This window comes from Natator depressus, chromosome 12, assembly GCF_965152275.1.
Source record: "Natator depressus isolate rNatDep1 chromosome 12, rNatDep2.hap1, whole genome shotgun sequence".
Taxonomy (NCBI): Eukaryota; Metazoa; Chordata; order Testudines; family Cheloniidae; genus Natator; species Natator depressus.
In genome coordinates this window covers 42,105,508-42,120,630 of record NC_134245.1, presented here as the reverse complement: position 1 = coordinate 42,120,630, position 15,123 = coordinate 42,105,508, and the positions used below count along the sequence as shown (strand labels likewise).

At 46.0% G+C, this 15,123-nt stretch overlaps 1 long non-coding RNA gene across 1 annotated transcript; it reads left to right on the top strand.

Annotated features, from left to right (window-relative positions):
• The first annotated feature begins 1,826 nt into the window (after nt 1-1,826).
• Nucleotides 1,827-14,240, top strand: LOC141996587 (uncharacterized). The gene is made up of 3 exons (XR_012641569.1): nt 1,827-1,919; nt 7,728-7,853; nt 14,212-14,240. It is a non-coding gene; the product is annotated as an uncharacterized LOC141996587 (long non-coding RNA).
• The last annotated feature ends 883 nt before the right edge of the window (nt 14,241-15,123 follow it).

The window sequence follows — 15,123 nt, the reverse complement described above, 5'->3', positions numbered from 1 at the left end:
CCACTGTGTTAATAGAAGACAATAAATCAAGATAGATATTTACTGATTAAAATTACAGACACCTGCAGGAAAAGCTTTATAAACTGCACTAGGAACAAGGCCTCAGAGGCCTAAGTGGAGTTGTACACTATTTTTTCCAGTCTTAGCTAGCCACTTCTACATTCAGTCAACTCTGATTCAGAGGGCTGCAAAATATGCAAGTAACTTTAACCAACTTAGATGGACTGCACAAGGATCAACCAATTTATTGGAATTCATTACAAGAACTAGAAGAAAGCTATCTTTCTTCTGCTGAGGAGGGATTGAATTTTCTGAGCTTATGCTGTACAGTTCCCTGTGCAGCGCAAGGTGGTATAATTTTGGGTTTATTCTCCAGAGAGGGTGCGTGTCTGGGGAGTTGGGTATTGCCTTAACTGTAGCTTTCCTATGCAGAGGCTGGTCAGAGAGCCTGCATGTAAGTGCAGCTGGGTGTGTCCCTCCTTGCATGTAGGCTGGTGAAAGTGCAGGCTGGAGGACTTTGGAGCTTGTCACAACAGTATGGTGTGAGAAGGAGCCCAGGCCTGTGGGTCAGGGGGCTCAGTGGTATCCCAGTTCCAGGTGGCACCCCAGGGGAACCCATCACAGTGATAATATTGGTATTTTATTTGGTGTTTTCCAGGGTAGGTAAAGATTCTTACTATTACTCTACTCTGAACAATTTGACATACAGAAGGATGTTAGTTTGCATTTCCCTCCAACAGACCTAGTATGCTTTAATATATAAGGTACGTTTTTCAAACAGATATTAAATAATCATTGTAAAATGCCTGTGTGATAAGGTGAAGGGTTCTTCCATTACAGAGCACAGACGTTGGGTTCCATCGCCATAAAATTGGCATTTGCACGGCATATGCCAGTATCTACTAACAGAACAAATCAAATAAAGAAGTGTCATTACTGTATTCATTAGGTGTATTTTTCAGGAAATAAACTAGTACAAAACAAGAATTATAAAATGTTAGAGTTATAGTGATTTTCAAAACTGTGTAAACTAAATATAAGTTTCAAGGTTAAGCTCTGTGACCATCTTCTAGAGCTTGGAAGCAGAAGAAGCTAAAGAAAACCCAAAATACACATATTAAAATTTTGCATTTAACTTGAATATGAAGGCAATTAATTCCCCATGTAATTTTTCCTTCCATGTTCCTTCCATGTTCTCTCTCTGGTAAATATAGATTGATGTGAGCATTTCTTTGCCTTTTGTCTCCTTCCATTGAATTCCTTGCAGTGAATTACTGGCTATACTGTGCTTGTGAGCTCATCTCTTTTCATCTTCCTCTGGAGGCTGTACAGGTCAAATGTCATGAACTGTTGCGGTGTTTAGATGTTGCTTGTAGTTATTAGAATTGGGAGCACTGGCTATTGGGAGTCTGAAAGGACAGGAAACAGGAAGGAGGGGGGAGGAGTTGAGAGGCTGTGAGAGAGCTACAGAGGGTGCAGCAGCAGCTTGGTAAAGAGGTTTCCACTTTGAAAATAAAGTCCTGTTGAAGCTTGTTAGTACCTTGCCTGGTTGATACAACAACTGTCTTTAATTCTGAAAAACACTGAGACTTTTAAAAAGGCAGCTATCTTTAATGGAGCTTAGCGACAGCCCCTAAAGTTTTTGGTGTTAGGATACAGTCTGGTATATCTGGCAGCGATGAGGTCAAATCTTGTCCATTTTTGAGAGTACATGTAGTGAGTAGATTGTTTTCTGCTGTGTAATAGTACTCTTTTTATCTCCTCTGAGGAGGGTGTCTCTAATCCCATGAACTATCAACCAACCACTCTTTGAGACAAAGCACTCTGAGGTTAGGGTGAAGGATCTTCCTGTGTTCCTGGGAGAGGAGATGAGGAGTGGCCTGGAGAGTAATCAGAGAGCAAATGACGAGCTGTACCAGGTAAGGAAACCATGTTTGTCTGGGCCAGGTTGTAAGTATTAGGATGATTCTGGTTTTGCCCTCATTTATTTTGAATAGAACTTTGGCTATTAGAGGAGTTGGTGGGAAAGTGTACAGTAGATCTGATGAACAATGAAAATGAAAGACATCCCACAAGGATTGGTGACCCATCCTGCCTCTGGAGCAAAATCGGGCATATCTCTTGTTTATTGCTGTGGCAATATGCAGAATATGCGGTGTAATATGCTGGAATCCTTTTCCCACTTGTGGTCTTGGAAGAAGTGCCTGCTGAGTGTATCTGCAGTCATATTCTGAACCCCTGGAAGATAGGCTGCTCACGATCAGATTGTGAGGCATCCTTCATTATGATGACTGTTGGGGAAGAATGTGCAAATGGGACTCCTATGCAAACATTGTGACGGTCTTTCCACAAACTGAGGGATTCCTTTACGCATGTGGGTATGAATAGTAGCATATTTAAAACGAGTTTGTTTGGTGAATAAACAGTCCTGAGCCACTCTTGAAGGCAGTGCATTTGGAGTCTTGCTTGGTCTATGATGAAGGCACCAGCTGCCATGAGCCCCAACAATTGAAGACAGTTCTTGACGGGAGTTTGGGGGCTGTGCTGGATTGTATTGGCTATGTTGGAAAGGGCCACAAACCTGTGCAGTAGAAGGTAGGCTCTTGCTGTTATTTATGATGAGCTCCTATGAATTCTCAGTTTTGCACAGGGGTCAAAGTGACTTTCTAAGTGTTCAGTTGTAGGCCCAATTTGAGGAAGATATCGATAGCTTCAGAAATTGCCCAGGAAGTTAGCTCCAGGGAGCGATTCTTCGGCAGCCAACCATTCAGGTAAGAGAACACTAAAGTACCTTTCCTGAGGAGTTGCGCTGCTACTACTGTCATGACCTTCGAAAAGATCCTTGTGGTGGATGACAGGCTGAAAGGGTGGACTCGTACTGAACCTGGTCCTGGCTGACAGTAAAACATAGGAATTGTTTGTGAGATTGTGGATTGCAATATGGAATATGCATCCTGAAGGTTGAGGGCTGAGAACTAATCCCCTTGATTTAGTGATGGAATTATTGCTGCAAGTGTCACCATTTTGAATGTTTGTGCCTTCACACAAGTGTTGAGTAGCCTCAAATCTAGGATGGGTCTCCACTGCCATTCTTTTTTGGTACCAGGAAGTACCTTGAATAAAATCCCTTTCCTTTGTGCTGCATGGGAACTGGTTCCATAGCACCCTAACAAAGGAGAGAGTCTATTTCTTGACGAAGCAAGCTCTTGTGAGAAGGGTCCCTGAAGAGGAGTGGGAAAGAGGAGTTGGTCGGTGGAAGAGTAGTAAAGTGGATGGCATACCCTGTGGAGATGATCTCTAAAACCCACTTGTCTGCAGTGATAGACGCCCAAGCTGCTTGAAGTGATAAAGGTGGTAACCAAAGGGAGGAAGGCAGGTGAATTGGTGCTGATGGTAGGATGACGATAGTAATTCAGTCCCTCAACCAGCCTGTTAAAATTGCTGCTTGGAGGTGTGAAGTTGAAAGCTCAGATATGGATGGTTGCCTCTTTTGATGCAATTCATATGACTTCTAGGAGATCGGGAATGGGGCAAGATGGGATCTCTAAGCCATCTGGGACTTGCTGAACCTTCTCTTGTAGGCTGGTGTATAGATTCCAAGAGAACGCAAAGTAGCCCTGGAGCACTTTACTGTGTGCAGAGATTCGTCCGTGCTATCCACAAACAATTTAGGCCCATCAAAAGGGAGGTCTTCCACCATATTCTGGACCTTTTTAGGAAATCCGAAGAGCTGGAGCAGGAAGCCTTTCTCATAACTACCATTATAGAGATCGAACGGGCGGCAGTACCAGCAGCATTGAGGAAGGCTTGTAGTGAAGTTCTGGCAAGCAGCTGGCCTTCCTCAATAATTTCCTGAAATTGATCTCTATGCTCCTCTGATAAGTGGTCAACAAAAGAGTTCAGTTTGGTGTAATTTATATGATTGTATTTTGCCGTTAATGCTTGGTAATTGGCAATTCTAAATTGTAAGGAGGCCTATGAATAAGATTTTCTACCAAATTGGTCTAGACACTTATGAACTTTTTTCTGGGTTATGGATTTAGCATGACGCTGTCTTCCACATTTGTTAAATGCGTCAACCACCAAGGAATCAGGAGAGGAATGAGAAAATAAAAACTCTGAGTTGTTTTCTGGAACAAAATATTTCTTATCTGCTCTCTTGCATGTAGGTGGAATAGTAGCTGGCATGTGCCAGACAATCTTTGCAGGGTCCAGAAGGGCCTGGTTGACAGGCAAGTCTATGTGGGCAGATGAGGCTGTATGAAGGATGTCAAGCAGTAGATAATAAAGTTCTTTAACCTTCTTGGGAGGGATCTGCAAGAAGTCAGCAATTCTCTTGACCAGATCCTGAAACCACTTAAAATCATCTGCCAAGTATGGAGGAGGAGGCATAACTGTTTCATCCAGAGACGAACACAAGACGTTGGCTGGAGGAGAGACCTCTTCATTGGCTCTAGCTTCCTGCTCCTCAAAGGTTTCATCCTGAGGATCAGGTCTCCTAGAGAGGGCAGACAATGAAGGCTGCCTATTTCTGCAATGGGTTTTGTGTGAAGCCCTGGAAAATTCCTGGCAATGGGTCACCCTAAGGTCTCAGTATGGCCAAAGAGGTGGTGCATAAGGCATAGTAGGGGGCACCTGTGGGTGTCACACCAGCAAGATGGTGGCTGTGATCTTGTGCCATGAGTGGTCATAGACTCATCAGAGACTTCTGGAAAGCGGCCTCTATAGAAATGAGGAGGAGAGCCCTGAACTGATATTTGGGAAACCGAGAGAAGGTCTTCATCAGAAAACGCTCTTCCTCCAACTCACTATGTAATGGTGGAGCACCTGGAGAAATTTGAGGTGAAACTGTCAGTACTGGGTGAATTTCTGGTGATCTCGATACCCTCAGTCGTAAAAATATGTTGGAGCCAAGCAGCAGAGAATTGGGCATCTCAGACACAACCAGGTCCTGGGGAAAACGAAACTCCTGCGGTACCAAGTGTGCTATCAGTATGAGTCTGTGATCCGCACTGAGGCAATAATGGCCAAGAGTGTCTTGCCTGTTCTGAGGGAAGTGTAGTCATAGCCTGAGCAGGCTTCTTTGGTACCGAAGAAGCAGAGGAAGAGCTCTTCTTTCCACCTCAGTCTGCTGACAGTACTGATGATCTCTCTGGGTCAAGGCTTTGCTGTCTTTCGGTCTTGCAGAGGCCTTGGTACCTGAGGAACCAGCAGCCTCCTGGGTATTGGTTTGGAGAGCAGATGGTACTGAAGTAGTTGAAGACACTGATGACCTTGGCTTTTTTGAGGTAGATTCCCTACCTCGTGAACTTGGGGTCTTTGGAAGATTAATGAGAGGAGTTTTGGGTCTTCCTCTTAAATGCCTTTGAGGAGTGTGACTCAAAGATAGAGGAGGCAGCAGACTTGTTCGGAGACCAGCGTATGGTGTGGGTGGGGAGCCTTGGCCTGGGTCAGAAGCAGAATGCAGCAGGCTCTCCATCGTGAGGAGACCAAGTTTGATTTCCCTGTTTTTCTGGTATCAAGATTTCAATACCAGACAGAAGTTACACTTCTGGGCAATGTGTGATTCCCCAGGGCAATGGATGCACTGGAAGTGCCCATCGCTTACAAGGACTGCCTCCCAGCAAAACAGACAACATCTGAAACCAGGAGGACTGGACATAACCTCCCAGTGAACAAGAACTACCTTATCTATATAAGATATATGATTTAAAAAAACCACAGGAAGCTAAAGCTACTACTACTTACACCAATACAAAGAACTACTATAAACTAAATACTAGAATAAAAACTTGAACACACTTGAGGTAATCTCAGTGGGGACAACTGTCAGACCTCTGTCTCAGGCCAAGGTGGTTTGCTTGCGCAATGCTATATAACAACGGTACAGGGCATGAGGCTGACTGCGTGGACACTGCTATGAGAAAACTTCCATCTAAGGTGTAGAGGGCACAAGCACACCTAGAGTGAAGCACTCGAAGAAGAAAAAATGCTTACTAACCTTTTGTAACTGTTCTTCAAGATGTGTTGCACATGTTCATTCCACTCTTGGTGTGCATGTGCCCCACGCACAGTCACCAGAAATTTTTCCCTCAGTGGTACCCGTTGGGGCAGGTTGAGCACCCTCTGCTGCCCTGTGCCACTAGCGCCGGTATAAAGCACCCAGCCGACCACCGCCCCCTCAGCTCCTTCTTTCTGGAAACTCTGATGTAGAGGGGAAGCAGGATGGGCCGTGGAATGGACATGTGCAATACATTTCAAAGAACAGTTACAAAAGGTCAGTAACCGTTTTTTCTTCTTTGAGTGATTGCACATGTGCATTCCACTCTTGATGACTCCCAAGCAGTAATATAGATGGAGGGGTGGGAGTTCATGTACACCCAGATCGTAACATAGCCTGACCAAATTTGACATCGTTCCTAGATTAGTTGGCGATGGCGTAATGGGAGGAGAATGTGTGCACTGATGACCAGGTTGCTGCTTTGCAAATGTCCTCAATAGTGATCTGCACCAAGACCACCACTGAGGATGCTTGTGATCTTGTGGAATGAGCAGTCAGGTTACTTGGTGGCGAAACACCTGCCTGATCATAACGAGTGTGAATACACAAAGTTTTCCAGGACAAAATTTTTTGTGAGGAGATTGGAAGACCTTTCATTCTGTCTGCTACAGCCACAAACAATTGGCTGGACTGCCGAAACAGTTTAGTCCTTTCTATATACAATGCTAGAGCCCATCTTACATCCAATGAGTGAAGTCATTGCTCCTTCTTATTTGCATGAGGTTTTGGGTAAAAGACAGGTAAGTAAATCATGAAACTACTTTGGGAAGGAAACCAGGGTAACGACTTAAATACACCTTATCTTAAAAGAAGACTGTGTACAGTAGCTCCGATGTGAGGGCTCATAGTACAGAGACTCTTCTGGCAGAAATGATGGCAATTAGAAAAGCCGCCATCAGGGAGAGGTATAGTAAGCAGCACATTGCTAGGGCTCAAATAGTGGTCCCATAAGTTTTGACAAGACCAGGTTCAGGTCCCTGGGGGAACAGGCTCCCTCACTTGAGGGTTCCACCTTTCTATACCTTAGAGGAATCTGACTGTTATGTCATTTGAAAAAACAGATTGCTTACCCACCCGAGGGTGGAAAGCTAATATTGCTGCCAGGTGGACCTTGATAGAGGAAATTGATAAGCCTTGACATTTCAGGTGTAACAAAGAGTCAAGTAAATTTTGAATCGATGAATGCATTGGTGAGACTCCGATTTGGGAAGCCCAGATGGAGAATCGCTTCCATTTTGACAGTTAGGTGGCCATGGTGGAAGGCTTTCTAGTGCTTAGTAAGACCTGATGAACTTGTTCTGAGCAAGCCTGTTCTCTGCGATTTAGCCATGGAGCTTCTAAGGCCATTAAGTGAGGGAAGCTTAAGATCAGGTGGAGCAGCTGACCATGGTCCTGGGAGATCAGATCCCAGTGTAACGGGAAGAGATTAGAGTCACCACTGAGTGGTCTAGCAGAATGGACAACCAGTATTGGTGGGGCTATTAATATAAGGCAGGTGCAGTCCCACTTGATTTTTAGTAACACTCTGTGAAGAATGGGATTGGGAAAAAGCATAATAAAGCTCTACTGTCCAGGTTAGCAGGAAGGCATCTGTGATGGAACCCAAACAGCGGCCCTTAAGGAAGCAGAATTGGTGACACTTTCTGTTGTACTTGTTCGCAAACAGGTCTATTTGGGGAGTCCCCCAGTGCTGGAAAATATCTCTGGCTACATCTGGGCAAAGACACCATTCATGGTGACTGGAGAAAGACCTGCTTTGGTGATCTGCCAGCTTGTTCTGCATCCCCAGAAGGTAAGAACCTTGAGGTTGCTTGAGTGGGCTATACAAAATTCCCATTGGCTGCTTCCTGACAAAGGAGGGAAGAGGGCACTCCTCCTTGCCTGTTTAGGTAAAACACGGCTGCAGTGTTGTTTATAAGAACAAACAAACTTTTGCCCTTGATGTGAGGCAGGAATGTCTGACAGGCAAGACGAACCACTCTGAGTCCTCTGACATTGATTTGAAGGGAAAGTTCCACCTGAGACCAAAGGCCCTGAGTTCTGAGGGGCGCCAGGTGGGCTCCCCATCCTAGTGCTGACACATCTGAGACCAGAATCATTGAAAGTTGAGGATGAATGCAGGGAATGCCTGCACAAACATTGAGAGGATCCAACCACCAATCCAGCAAGGTGAGGACTTGTGACAGTAGCATGAATACAGTTTCTAAATGAAGATGGCTTGGTAAGTACACTGTGGCCAGCCAGGTCTGGAGTGGTCTGAGGAGCAGTCTCGTGTGTTTTACCACATAAGTGCATTAGGCCATTTGGCCTAGGAGCCTCATACAGTTCCAGGCTGTTGTGATTGGATGACCTTTGATGTGTGTCACCAGGGAATAGATTGATTGGAATCACACCTCTGGGAGGAATGCTCTGGCCTGGATATAATCCAACACTGCTCCAATAAACTCTATCCTCTGTACTGGACAAAAGGTAGACCTGTCTACATTGATTACAAGGCCTAGGGTCCTGAATGTCAATTGGGTGACTTGAGTGCTGGACACCACTTGAGCCCTGGACCGACCCTTGACTAGCCAGTCACCCACATAAGGGTAGACCTGCACCACAATCTTCTCAGGAATGCTGCCACTATAGCTGCCCTGAGCCCCAGCAGGAGCCATGGGGGCAGAAGCCCCAAGCCCAGGCACCCTGAGCCGCAGCAGAAGCTACAGGGGCGGAAGCGCCTAGCCTGGGTGCCATGAGCCCCAGCAGAAGCTGCAAGGGCAGAAGCCCTAAGCCCTGGCAGGAGGCACAGGGGCAGAAGCCGTGAGCCCGGGTGCCCCAAATGCCAGCAGGAGCCACAGGGGGTGCGGGGGGGAGGAGGAGAGGGGAGAAGCTCTGAGCTCTGGCAAAAGCAGCGGGGCTCAAGCCTCAAGCCCAGGCACACCAAGTCCTGGCATGAGCCATGGGAGCAGAAGCCCTGAGCTGTGACAGAAGCCCCAATCCCTGGCGCCTCGATCCCTGGCAGAAGCTCTAGAGCTTCCTGCAACAGGGGGAGGTACCCAGAGTTGGGTCTGATCTCCCCCTGAGAGTGCTGTGCAGGGGAAGAACAAGTCCTGTCCCTCCCCAGACCAGCCTGGACTAGCAGCTAGGAGCCCCTGGCTGGGGCCTCCCAGCAGCATGAGGAAGATTTGGATTTCATGGGGAATGGCTTATTTCACGGTCCATGGCATGTTTTTCATGGCCATGATATCGGTAGGGCTCTCCCTATAACCCCTGTTTCTCTTGCTCTCCGGGTCCTGACAGGCAGTAAGGGCAGAGTACCAAAGGGGCTGTTGAGGCCTGTAGTGCTTCATTGAAGCAGCTGGGGTGTACTACCCAAGGGACTTAAGGGCCGCTCTCGAATCTTTAGTCCATGAAGCTTCACATCCATCTGCTCTGAAAAGAGAAAAGCGCCTTTAAAAGGCAGGTCCTGAACAGTCTGTTGGACCTTCTGCAGGAGCCTAGAGGACTGCAACCATGAACTCATACGCAAGGCCAATGCAGAAGACATGGACCTTGCAGCTGAGTCAGCCACATCCAAAGTGGCCCTCGCCACTGATTTTTCCCTTGTCCAGAAGCGAGGAGAACTCCTGTCTAGTATCTTGTGATAGCAAGTCTTTGAACTTTTGCAGGGATTTCCACAAGTTGAAACTGTACTTGCCCAATAGTGCCTGCTTGTTTGCAATTCTGTGTTGCAGCCTCCCAGTAGAATAAACTTTCCTATCAAACAGGTCTAACTTTTTAAAGTCCTTTGATTTCAGGGTTGCACTCTGATGCCCCTGACTTTTTTTAAGCTCAGTACCGATGTCTTGAAGCTCAGTACCAATGTGGACACAAGAACAAATGGATATAAACTGGCCATCAGGAAGTTTAGACTTGAAATTAGACGAAGGTTTCTAACCATCAGAGGAGTAAAGTTCTGGAACAGCCTTCCAAGGGGAGCAGTGGGGGCAAAAGACATATCTGGCTTCAAGACAAAGCTTGATAAGTTTATGGAGGAGGTGATATGATGGGATAGCCTAATTTTGGCAATTAATTGACTTCGACTACTAGTGGTAGATATGCCCAATGGCCTGTGATGGGATGTTAGATGGGGTGGGATCTGAGTTACTACAGAGAATTCTTTCCTGGGTGTCTGGCTGGTGAGTCTTGCCCACGTGCTCAGGGGTTAGCTGATTGACATACTTGGGGTCGGGAAGGAATTTTCCTCCAGGGCAGATTGGCAGAGGCCCTGGGGGTTTTTCGCCTTCCTCTGCAGCGTGGGGCACAGGTCACTTGCTGGAGGATTGTCTGCACCTTGAAGTCTTTAAACCATGATTTGAGGACTTCAGTAGCTCAGACATAAGTTAGGGGTTTGTTACAGGAGTTGGTGGATGAGATTCCTTGGCCTGCGTTGTGCTTGAGGTCAGACTAGATGATGATAATGGTCCCTTCTGACCTTAAAGGCTATGATTCTATGATTCTCTCTCATTGGCAATGGACACTACAAGGGACTTGGGGGGAGGGTGTGGTATGTATGGAGGAACTCTCAAGCTTGGGCAGGCATATAATACTTTCGTTCAGCCCCTTTTGAAGTGTGGGAAAGGAATGCAGGTGGTCTGCCACAAAATCTTAACTGGGTCGATAATGGTTTCATTGAGAGACAGGGCTACTCTGGAAGGGCTTGCAACAGTCAATATGTCAACCAGGCTGTGGGAAAACTCTTAATACCTCTATCTGTATACCCAGGTTCAAGGCCACCCTCTTTAACAACTCTTGGTGAGCTTTATAGTCATCTGGGAGAGACGACATGCTCCCTCCTGAGGCTGCCTTGTCAGGGGAGGAGGAAGAGGAGGCCAACATAGACTGCGGATACTCTTCCTTCCTTTCTGCATCAGCAGGATCCCGTTGAGCTGGCTCTTGGAGGCCAGCACCAGCCTTGGTACCGGAGTTGGGACCGGATGCCATCTGGGGGAGCGATGCCATATGTCCTTCTGAGGCCACCAAATAGGAGAACCTGGAATATTTCCTGAAAACTGGGGGAAACCCTCATGGGTTCCAAAAGGGCCACTGGAGCAGTTCAGGTACCCAGAGACCTCCTGGCCAACCACTCGTTGGTACCCTTGTGCCCAGATCCATAGAAGGGTGAAAACATCTGGAAGTGTGGCAAGAACGGCTTTGAGGATGGGACAAGTAAGTCCTGATCTCTGATTCAGAAGAGATTGATTCTCCCTCTGGTGATCACAGGGGTGCCATTTCCAATGGCACTGGCAAACAGTGACGGGGTGGATAGGTCTGCACCAAGGCAAGCATTGTGGGTTTCCCCTTTGATGGTACTGAAGGGTGAGCCAATCTGGGTACTTGGGGTTGGCATGGTAACGAGTGTTGTAATGATCCAGCCAATACACCCCTGTCTGCTGGCACTAATATTGTTGACTCTTGTACTGCCGGTGATACCAGTACCAACAGCAAGAGATGATTCCTGGCAACTACAAATACCTCAGGCATGGTCAGTACCAAGACAGTATCAGTACAGCATGGTGCTACCGATATAGAAGGCTCTTCTGGCTCTGGACTCAATGGCACCTGTGTAGGTGCCAGAGTCAATGTTGCTGGGTTCTGCGGTACCATGGTAGAGGAGTGCTTTGGTTTAGACTGCACTCTACTCTGATCCCCATGTCTGGCAGCCTTTGGTGCCAGGGATTGCCCCCTTTCGGCAGCCTGTTTCTTATGCCTTTTTCTAGGCATGGGATGGTGATCAGTGCCGGGACTCTGGTATGTTAGGAGGAACACTCTTTATCTGCTCCAAGGCACTTGGTGCCGAGTCTGACTGGTCTGGTCCAGAAGGAGTTCTCAATGCATCCTCCATGAACAGGAACTTTAGCTTGGCCTCACGATCCTTCTTCATGCAAGGCTGAAAGTCCTTACAGATCTGGCAACAGTCCCCAGTATCAGCTTCTCCCAGGCACGTCAAGCAGCTTGAGTGTGGGTCACTCAGGGGCATAGCCTTTTTGCAGAAGACACAGGGCTTGAAGCCCAGTGACCAAGGCATCCCTCTGCACCAGGGATTGGATGAAAAAGCAATAAACACTGATAACGAACTAATTAACAACTTCACTAAAACTAACTATTTATTATATATAGGAAATGTTCACTGAGAGAACTTGTGAGAGTAGAGGAGCAGTTTCAGCATCTTTCACAGGCAGTAAGAAGAAACTGAGGAGACGGGGTCAGCTGAGCTCTTTATACTGGTGCTAGCAGTGTGCAGTAGCAGAGGGCACTCAAGTTGCGCCAATGGGTACCACTGAGGGAAAAATTTCTGGCGACTAGGCATGGGGTGTGCGCGGAATTCACATGTGCGATCACTTGAAGTAGTAGTGTTGGTTTGTTCAAGACCAGAGAATAATATTAATTAGTCTGATACAGTCAAATTGACTGTATTTTATTTGTGACTGATGGGGTTATTGGTTTTTCCATTACCCATAATCCTGGGTATTGCAGCTGAGAGGCTCAGAAATAAAGCTGTAGATTAGGAATTGTAAACTCCCCTTGTATTTTGGGTTGCAAGAGGGTCTGGTGGAATTTTGAGTGATTTTTAAACTTTCCATATATTTTAAAAAGTGTTTGTTGTTTTTGTTTTCTTAATGGTAATACGCTCATTTTTGGGAAAGAAATCCTTCTGAAAGTTTTTGTCATTTGTTGAGATCCACTTTAATGGTCTGAACTAGGCCAAAATACTTCTAATTTATTACCATTCAACTTGTATCCTGAAAGATTACTGAAATGTTGATAACTTCTCGTAAAGGTGAAATTAAATTGAATGTGAGAGTGACTAGGTTGTCTGCATATATAGGGGTTACTTTGTGCTTGATGTTTCTGCCCGAGAGGCAAGTGGGGCATGTGGCTCTATACAGTCTTACTGAAAAATTAGTTTTCCTTGGAAAAATTACCCTCCATGGATGTGGATCTGAAACCCCCCTAACTAAATAAAGATTGCAGGTCTGTTCTCCTGATTAGGCTGTGTCAAGGGACTGATGCTTTGTAAATAGTTAAAATATGCTGCAGGACATCTCTATATTATAGACATTCCTCTGGCAAGCTGTGGAAGTTGCTTTTAATCTGGGAGGCTGTACCATGAGGACTGCAGGCACTGAGGCACTTGCAAGATTGTAACAGGTTTGAATGATAGTCTAATCCAATTAGATAAATCTATGAGGTGAGATGTCCTCTCCTTCAGACTTGTTTCTATAAACTATAATCTAGGGAAACTCTGAAACAGTGGTGACCTAGACCTCTTCTTGAGTAGAATAAGGGACACTTTTTGTTGCTGAATGTGGCGAATAGGTCCACCTCTGGAAGTTCCCATCTTTGGAATATCCTGCAAAGAATTTGAGAGTCCATCTCCCATTCGGAGTCCTGGAAGAAGTGCCTGCTGAGCATGTCGGCTGTGACATTCTGGACTCCAGGAAAATAAGAAGCTGAGATTTGCATCTGATAGGCTATATACCAGTTCCACAATTTTATATCTTTGGTGCACAGGGAGGAGGATCTTGCTCCTCCCTGTTCATTGATATAGAACATGCAAGTCACATTGTCCATCATGATCCTGAATGATTTTCCCCAATGAGAGCTGGAACTGAAAGCAGGCTTTTTTGACTACCCTGAGTTCCAACAGGTTGATATGGAGACTGATTTTCTGAGGTGACTATCTGCCTTGAGTTGTGGGGGCACTGAGGTGCGCTCTCCAACCCAACAATGATGCATCCATTATTACAGTTATTGTTGGAGCTGGGCAAATGAAAGGGATGCCTGGGCTGACACTGCTGATTTTTCCAACAGTCTAGGGAGCTTGTCAGCTGTAGGGAACCATGACCAGTTTGTCTAAGTTGTCTCTGGCCAGTGAATAGTCCTTCTGAGCCAGCTCTGGAAGCAGCGGAGGTGTAGTCTTGCATGCTCAGTCACAAAGATGCAAGCTGCCATATGACTCAGGAGATGTAAACAGTTCCTTATTGTAGTTTGGGAACTTCCTTGAACTGTCCCCAACCAGAGTTGACAAAGTTATGAACCTTGCTGTGGGCGATCTATGAATCCAAGTATGCCCCTATGAATTGTATTATCTGTACAAGGGCTAATGTGGATTTTTTTATGTTTAGCTGGAGATTCAGTTCCTGGAAGAGAGAAAGGGCCATCTGGGTGGAAGTCAGTGCTGTTTTGTAAGATCGGCCCTTGAGTAATCCGTCGTCAAAATATGGGAAGACTAAAATTGCTTCTCAATGAAGGTAAGCAGCGACTACTGCTAGGATCTTTGAGAACACCCTTGGGACTGAAGGGAGGCCAAAAGGAAGTACTCAGTATTGAAAATGATCCTGGCCTATAGTAAAAGGTAGGTATTTCCTATGCACTGTGCGTATCACTATATAGATATAAGCGTCCTGTAGGTTGAGGGCTGAAAACTAATCCCTGCCTCTGCAGAAGGAATTATAGATGCCAGAACCGCCATCCTCAACTTCTGAGACTTCACAGATTTGTTCAGTAGTCTTAGAGCTAACATCAGTCTCCACCAGTTGTCCTTGGGAGGAGAGGGGACTAGCTCTATAATGCCAAAATAAAGGCGAATGCCCTTCTTGTCTCAGTATTGTCTCATGAGAGGGGTCCCTGAAGAGGCATGGGGATGGGGGATAAGAGGGAGAGTGAGAGATGTAAAGTGGATGCTGTAGTCTGATGTTATTACCTCTATGACCTATTTGTCTGTTTTAATATGCCATCAAGCATGTGAAAATGGGAAAGGTGGTCACCAGAAGTGGGACGGTGGGCCAATGGTTGAAGCTTGTGAACGAGAGTTGAGGAAAGATTCGAACTCTTGATCTACCCATCAAAATTGTTGTTTGGATGATGACTGAGTACTTGCTGAAGGAGAGTAACTAGCTAGTTCTCTTTGTCTGGAAATTTTGTCTCTTCCTAGAAGGTTCAGTGGGTCTATGAAACCCAGAGAACTGGCAGGATGCAATCTCTGAACATTTTGAGACCTACTATATCTCCTTTTGTTCATAGCAGTCTACATATCC